The 8,346-nt window shown below is 45.8% G+C and overlaps 1 protein-coding gene across 3 annotated transcripts in view; it reads left to right on the top strand.

Moving 5' to 3' along the window:
* The first annotated feature begins 807 nt into the window (after positions 1-807).
* The window catches only part of AKT3 (AKT serine/threonine kinase 3), a 309,160-nt gene continuing 301,621 nt past the window's right edge, over positions 808-8,346 (top strand). For 2 of the 3 annotated variants that reach the window (XM_086694762.1, XM_086694759.1), the window contains exon 1: positions 808-943. The gene's annotated coding sequence lies outside the window, so the exon portion shown is untranslated. Of the gene's footprint in view, positions 944-7,286; positions 7,435-8,346 lie in introns of those variants that run through there. The other variant, XM_086694760.1, reaches the window with a different exon arrangement.

The raw sequence follows: 8,346 nt of genomic DNA, 5'->3' as shown, positions 1-8,346 counted from the left end.
TCCCCTCCGCACCGGGCACCGCCCACCTCCCCGGGGCGGCAGCGGCGGCGGGCAGCGGGCCTCGGGGGCCGCCGCGGGCCACGAGGGCGCGGGGAGAGCCAAAACTTCCCGCCCAGGAGCGCCGGCCCCCGCTGCCGGCTCCGCCGGGCTGGGGGGATGTTCTCGCGAGAGGAGAGGGGGCGCGGGGCGCCGCGGCTTTGGGGGGCGCGGGGAAGCCTGCGGACGAGGGCGCGGCAGGGAGGGGAGCAGAGGCGGCGGGCAGGGCCGGGGACGCGGGGAAGCCGCTCCCGCCAGTCGCCGAGAGCCAGCCCCTGACGTCAGGAGTTTTCCTCAAAGTCAACAACAAGCCCCGCGGCGGCGGCGGCGGCGGCGGCGGCGAGAAGCGATCGGCGGCGGCGGCGGCCGGGGAGGGAGGAAGGAGGGGGCGGGGAGGCGGCGGGGTCCCCGGGCGAGGCGCGGCCCCCGAGAGGAGGCCGCAGACCCCCGACCCGCGCCGGGCGCGCCCCAGGGCCCGGAGCCTCCGCCCGCCGCCGCCTAGCCGGCGTGACCCGGCCCCCGCCCGAGCGGTGTTTTCTGGTGATGAATTGAATTTGTAGCCGATATCCGATTCCCATGTAGAGTCTCCGCCTCCTCCTCCCCCCCGCCGCCGCCCTCCCTCCGCCCTCCCCTCCCGCCGCCGCCGCCGCCGCCGCCGCCTCCCGCTCCAGCTCCGCGGCCCGGCCCGGCCGGCTCCCTCCTCCCTCCCCTGCAGCCTTCGCCTGCCCTCCCGCCGGCCGCACCGGGCTCCAGGGGGGCCAGAGGCTCTGCGGGGTGGGGGGAGGACAGGAGGGGAGGAGGAGGGAGGGGGGACCCCCGAGTCGCCCCCTCTCCTCCCCCCGCCCCCCCGGCTCCATCCTCCGCCGCCGCCCGAGCAGCTGCGGGGCCGCCGCCGCCGCCTTTGCAGGTAACAGCCACCGCCCCCCCTCCCCCCGCTCGCCCCCTCCCCGCCTGGCCTCCGCTCTCTCCGGGCCCCCGGCCCCGGGCCTCCTTCGGGCGGGGGGGCGGGGAGGCGGGGGCGTCTGGGTTGTCACCGCGCCGGGGGCGTGGGCGGGTGCCGGGTCACCAGAGGCTCGGGTGTGGGTGTGGGTGGGGAGGCCGGGGGATGCCCGGCGCCGCTGACACCGGCACCCCCTCACTTTCCGGGGGAAGCTGGGGGGCGGCGGCGCGCGCGGGGGGCCGGGGAGGGTGTTCCCGGCCTAGCGGTATCGGCCGCGTCTGCGCTGCCCCGGCCCTGGCGCCTCCAGTCCCTGCGCAGCGCCCGCTCCCCGCCGGCCCCGGCCGCGCGGCGTGAGGAGGGGGCGCCGCCCGGGCGGGGGCGGCGGGCTTATATAACGCGGGGAGCGCCCGTGCCGGCGTGTTTGGGTTGGGGGGAGGGGGCCGTCTGCCGCGCTCCCCGGCGCGGGGGCTGTCTGCGCGCGCGGGGTGGGGTGCGGGCGAGGATGCACCGGCGTCCCCCGGGGTCTCCTTCCTCCCCACCCTCCCCTGCTGCCGGCGCGCAGGAAGAGACGGCCCTGAGGGGGAGGTGGGGGTGTGTGTGTGGGAGGTGGGTAACGTGCTCGTCTGTGTTTTTAATAGTAGTGGGGTTTTAATCCGCTTGGGAGTTGTGTGCTAAGAATAGAAATGTGCGGAAGATGCTGGGTTTGGCGGATCCAGTGATGCTGTCGCTGCCGGCGGCGGCGGCGGCGGCGGCGGCTCTGGCTGCAAGTAAACAAACCAGCCTCTTCCTCGTCCACCTCCTCCTCCTGCGCATCGGTCTGCATCAGCCATGATGCTGGCTGGGCCCTCGGAGCCCAAAGTTGAAGCCTGGCTGGTCGCGGTGCTCACCCTGATTCCCAGGCGGGGGTCACTCCTTGTTCGGGATTACCCGGGGATCTTCGTTTAGGCTGGATTGAGTCTCTTTGGGGCCAGGTCTTCAATACCGATATTTACTGTTTATCTTCTGAAAGCTGAGGAAAGGCTTAACCATGAGGGTAGGGTAGGTAGGATGCTCCCATTTCTTGCATCAAGAGAACGTTATGGAAATAAAACCCAACTCATTTCACCAGTGTGGTAATTGGTTGAGAGCCCGGTAGTTTGTAATAGATGATGTTTCAAATAGAAAATCAACAGCGAGACCTACGTGTCTATATTGATTAAGTAGTACTGTCAACAAAGTGTTTATGCTTTATTAGTTCACCTTGTAGCTAAAAGATGTGAAATGATGACTTTTGGCAGTTAATATCTTGCCAACTGCCTCAAGTCTTCAAGCTAGGTATGTGTTCCATATTTGGTAAGGCATGGTCATTTTATATCTTTTAGTAGACTGTAAATTACTAGAAAACCCCTGGGTTTTGTCTTTGGTGGAAACTCATTAAATTAGGTTATACGTTGTTAGGAAATAATTGGAAAAGCCAAAGCTTTAAGAGTCCTGTAAACATGGTTTAGGAAAGTTTGTTTTCAGAACTTCAGTATCATAGCAAAATACGTGTAAATGAATGTGAATATTCCAGGAGGTGGTTGTCTAAAACACACACCCATTCAAGAAGTGCTTGTCTAAAACATGAAAATACTTCTTATTAAGATATCCAATTTTGAGTAAATGGCCAGCTTTCTAAGGTGAATGCCCAATAATTTGGGCGATCTGTATCAGGACTGTAGATTTTTTTTTTTTATCTTTGCCAACACATGATCTTGACTTTCCAAGTTTACCAAGGACACTGTATTTGAAGACCTGCTTTTTGTTTTTTTCTCACTAGGGTTGACCCCAATATCTTTAATTGGCTTGAGCTTCTAATTTTAAAGTGAGGGAGTGCATGTATCACATGAATGAGACAACACTGGAATTTAGGTGAATGTAGAGTTACAGTTTTCAGTTGTATGTTTGTGGTATGTGTTTGTAGTAGTAAGGTTTCCTACAGCATTTAAAAAATATCTAAAGTAATCCTATAAAAAAAACCCCAAAACTTAGGAAACTATTATTTGCATCCATTTTACCCCCTATGCTTAGTCTTTCTGTAATGATTACTTTAGTGAGTTGTTTTCCAACTTAAAAATTTTTGGTTTGACATTGCCTCCTAGTTTAAGTTGTGTGTGTGAAGGTACTTAAGGGTTCAGCTTTGGACTTTTTGGTCCATGTAATTTTATAGCTGTAAAAGATTTTAAATAAGATTTCATTCATTCCTCCAACAAATTATTAGAGTGTGAACTGTGTTGCTAGGGGGGCTCGTTTGATTATGAACTTTTCTTATTTACATTTCGTTTAGAAGATTACTACCATTAGAAAGAGAATTTGTTTTCAGAATCATTGTAAATCTAAACATGTTTTGGTTAAACATATCCTGGGACAAATGTACTTAGCATAATGGAGTCTTGTGCAAAGTAGGGATTTAAGATTTTTTTAAGCCCTAGGTTTTGATTTAAACATATGAGGGATTTTATTTCTTAAAAATTTCAGTGGAAATTTCCAACTATTTGGGTTTCTTTTAAAAAGAGGAACCTGTTTTACAAATTGATTTTGTGGAAGTTTACAGTTGGCTTAAATTTTGCATATTTTTGTGAAAAGATAACTACACTTTCTTTTCATCACTTTCTTTTCACTTTCTTTTATCACTTTCTTTAATCTTCACACTTTTCAGTTCAAGAATTCACCCTTGAGAAGATAAGGCAATTATTGTTAAGGACATGTTAATTGGATTTTTAGCATGATTGGATAGGATCTTGTCTGTATAATGTGATTAAGTTTGAAGCATTAAAAAATATTTGATTTACAAGACTTTGTATTTGAATAAGATAAGAGGCAGGACAGAAAAGTAAACCATTTCATTTGTTTTGAGCAAGTCAGTCTTAATTTGACTCACAGTTTTGTTTTCTCAATATATGTTAGTGCACATAATGAATTTTTGTAGGTTTGTGTTAGAATGTGTAAGTCATTCCAAGTTGGTCAGTTTTTGACTCCAGATTTTCAGGAGTGTGCATTGGTTTTCTAAATCCTGGTTTCAGACAGCGTGCGCTTCTCTGTAGTCACCTGGAGGTTAGCCCTGGGTCACGTGATGTTAACTGAAAACTTTATCACTGTCTTTCACGTATGACAGATAGAGTTAGGTTAGGTTTAGAGTCCGTGCTGCTGGTGCCTTGGTGAGAACTTGCTACGTGCCGGGGGCTGTTCCGTGTGTCCGCTTGTTTAGGCTTCACGACAGCCCCTGCTACACTTTTGAAAGTGGTTTTCATAAGAGAAAACACATACTAGTCCGGTATGATGAAAATCCATTTCAGTGGAACTCTCCTTATTCTGAAACACTTTTTTCCTTCATTTTTTTCCTAAGTTGCTGGTACCTGTCCTTAGACTTCATGGTGACATACTCAACTTTGATAACGCATACAGTACAGTAATTTCCACTGAAATCGTGTTAATATAGTAAAACAAAGTATACCGATAGATCCATACCATTCTCTCTCGCATAGGTTATGTCAGAGGCCAGGTTAAATGCCACAGATGTTTACATATAATACCATAGCACCCTAAACACATTTCCTTTGTCAGGTGATTGTCAAATAGTTGTTGATAGATAATATATGTTTCTTGACCTGTAGATTTGCTTTTTGGTTGTCTTCTCCATATTGTCTTGGTATTCATTCATCACCAGCAGCAGCCAGTTCACATTTTGTAAATGGGTATATTTTGCTAATCTTCCGAGGAAAAAGTAAAATGACTTACCAGAAGAAATCTCTAGAAGATGTTCCAGTGAGGAATTTTCTCTCGTGTTAATTACGAAAGACTCTGACTCTGTTTGGGAGACGGGATGGGATGGGGAGGAAGATGGTCTTTTGCCAGTATTGGAGTTCAGTCCAGTTTTTGTTTAAGTGGTATTTGGTGTTTGATCTTCCCAGCTACCTAGGAGCCTTTTGAAGACGGGAACTGTGTATAATCATGATAGTGTCACCTAAGATGCCATCTGTAAGCCAGGTGGCTACTCAGTGGATTTGAACTTGAAGAATCCTAACTCGTAGCTCTGGAAGAGCTGTGAAGCTATTTATGTTCATCTAATGCTACACTTTTATTTTAATGGCTAAGAAAACAGAAGCACAGATAATTAAAGGACCTCATATAGCATCACCCTGGGTGGGGCAGAGTTGGGAACAGGGACCCCAGTTTCTGGGCCTGCCCAGTGTTTTCTAATGAGCCATTGTGATGAACTTTGTTATGGGATCCCATACCACGGGGTATGATCTTAGATCGTTTTTACATATGCAGTGGAAAAGTGTGGCCAGCCATGAAACTGAAATTCTTTCAGTGGCAACCCTCAATCTGTTTCTGTTCTATTATACGTGACTTCACCTATGACAAGCCACACCTCATGTAAGAAATGTGGGGAGATCATTTGTCAATAGCTTATTCTGTGCGTTAGCTGGACCAAAGGAACCCAGTGGGCATTTTCCTAGTTGTTTCAAAGCAGGTTATTAAATGCAGCACCTAGCACAGATTGCTTTTTTATTTGGTCAGTAATGGACGGGTTGGTTGAAATGGCATTCAGATGCCTGAAAAACTGGGGTAAGGAAGAAGGGGAAAACGCTCTACATTTTTGTGTATATATTTAAAAGTTGATGAAGTTGATTTTTAAGAGTTGGCACTTTGAAAGAACTGAAATTTTGTGTGAAAGTTGGAAATCTTGCTGATGCTTCTTCAGGTATTTTCCTCTAGGGTGAGACAGTGAAGGGATCTATACATAGAGTTTTAAGAAAATCCACAAAGTTTGTTATTGTACTCTGCAGAGAGGAAAGGATCCAAGATACATAGTTTGTGTGGCTCGCTTTCCCCATATGATATGGTTTTTTTTTTAACAGGATAATGACTCTGAAGTGGGACAGACCTGCTGAGAGTTATTTGAAGTGCAGAGCAAGTTGCCTTGAATTTCCTTTCCATTTCAGTATTTTTCCTTTCCCTGAAATCCTTTAAAAGTTTGGTGTGATCTTATGAATTTATTATGGCATATGTTAGTTTCACCTATTTCTTGAAATCAGTAGATAGCATAGAGTTGTTCTATGATTACCCTTGACAATCATTTGTATTTCAGGGTAGTAATATTCTGTTGAATTTGAACGTGAGATGTCCTTCATTAATTCAGTTTGGCTAGGCATATCTAAAGAATATAAAAAATTGCGGTGCAGAGCAAGTACGTTCTACGTAGTGTTATAGCCAAGTATACAGTTTAGAGAAAGTTGTATTATAGGTAGTATTGTGGCTTTAAACTTAGGAATTAACCTGTGAATCTTGTTCTAATTTGTAAAGAATAAAATTGGCTGGCGTGCATTTTAACTTTATGTCAACCTTCTAGTCTTCTGTTGTTATAATTTCCTCTGTGATGCCACAGTTATATTTAGTTTTGAATTTATTGGAAAACCTTGTGCTCTCCTGGACTTTTGAAAAAGAATTTGATAACAGAAAAAAATGTTGGAGCGATTCACAGATGTTACCCATACTTCTGAGACTTGGCATTGGGTTACTTGGTAGAAGGCGTCGCACAATGAAAGAAGACTGGAATGGCAGGCAGTCACTCTTGGTGCTATCACTTATCTTGTTATGGTAACAGCGAGGAAATAACGTCCTCGGTTTTGATTGGTCACAGTTTTCCTGGGCTCACAATTGTAGTGGAATAGCTGTTGCATAGATTCGTTTTTAGTCAAAATGGGGTAATATATGTGAAAGCACTCTGATAACAAACTGTTGTGTGGAAGAGATTTTTAAATTCTCTGTTTTGCTTCCCTCCCTGTATGCCCAGTACAGTCCTTGTCACAGCGCATGCAGTCAGTACCTGTTTACGGACTGAATGTGTGCAGGCTGTATGTTTTTTCCTCGAATGGCATTTTATTTATTTATGTTTTTAATTTTGAGAGAGGCAGAGACCCCTCGAGTGGGGGAGGGGCAGAGAGAGAGGGAGAGAGGATCCCAAGCAGGCTCAGCACTGTCAGCGCAGAGCCTGATATGGGGCTTGAAGTCATGAAACCGTGAGATTGTGACCTGAGCCAAAAACAAGAGTTAGACGCTTAATCGACTGAGCCACCCAGGTGCCCCGTGAGTGATATTTTAAAAAGATGTTTGAAGAAGTTTAATTATCGTTTAAGACTGAATGGTGTGTTGCCATAAGTAAACCAGTATCTTTTAAAAGTTGTTATAAATATCATTAAGAGAATATGCCATTCTTTCTCTTTTTTCCTTCCACAATAGATAATTTTGGGGCAGTGTTAATGCTTAATTGTTTGGGAGTTGAAACTTGACTTCATTTCAACAAAAAGTATCCAAGAATGTGGAGAAACGTGCTAGTCCTCACAATTAGCGGACGTCTATAGCAAACATACTTTAATGAATAAGGAAGAGGATTTCTTGTGATTTTAATTATATTCCATAACATTTGAGTTCAGGTTTGTTTTTAAGATGACTTAATACCATTCTCTCTGTTGACTTACAATATTAGTTTGCTTAGCGTGTTCTTTATTAGTTATGCAAAGCTGTATCTTCTCTCTTTCATTCATGCACTCTTTCATTCATCCTGTATTTGTTGAGCATCTCTTATGTGCCAGGCACTGTCAGATTGCTTTACTAAATAATAATAATGCTGTTGAATGAGATACAAGATGTGAAAATGTTTTGTAAATTGTGAAGTGATATCCAAATGCAGTTATCAAATTTGCAAATAGTTTTGAATGAAAAGTACCTTTAGTGTAACTGCTTTGTGTGAATTGTAAATTGAATCTGCCAAGAATTTTGTATGATTTTTTTTTTAAGAATAGACAAAATTAGATTATTCAGCAATGAAATATTTAGTGCAACAAGCTTACAAGAAAAAGAAACCAAATTTTGTCTCTTAGAGCTCATTGGGTAGAACACAGTTCTGGAGAAGTTGGGACCGTAGGAGGAGGTGGAGTTCATGTCCAGCTCATTGCTCATCATTTTGCAGAATAATGTTTTTGGCAACACGGAACACTGAGTGGGAGAGTTAGATGACTTGGTTGCAAGAGCCTTGCCACTGTAAGGAAATTAAATCAAAGAATATGGTTTACTGCTTAAGAGTCAGTAGCATTGTGTTTATGCACACGAGATAGCATTTATTTCTAGCCTATTGGTTGTAACTCTGGAGTAGTAGATGTTTGAATGTCTTCTAAGTTATTTTCATAGAATGTGTCATTTTAGCTGGGAGTCCCAGGAGCACCTTTAAAGCTGAATATTACGATTACGGGTAGAATTTGGTAACATTTTAAGATGCAAATGGATAAAGCCATTTCTATAATGTGGGTTTACTGGTCCTGATGACGATTATAAATTTTGTCCTGTCG

This window comes from Puma concolor, chromosome E4, assembly GCF_028749965.1.
Source record: "Puma concolor isolate L17-30 chromosome E4, mPumCon1.1.hap2, whole genome shotgun sequence".
In the NCBI taxonomy this organism is placed as follows: Eukaryota; Metazoa; Chordata; class Mammalia; order Carnivora; family Felidae; genus Puma; species Puma concolor.
This window is presented reverse-complemented; position numbering and strand designations above follow the sequence as displayed.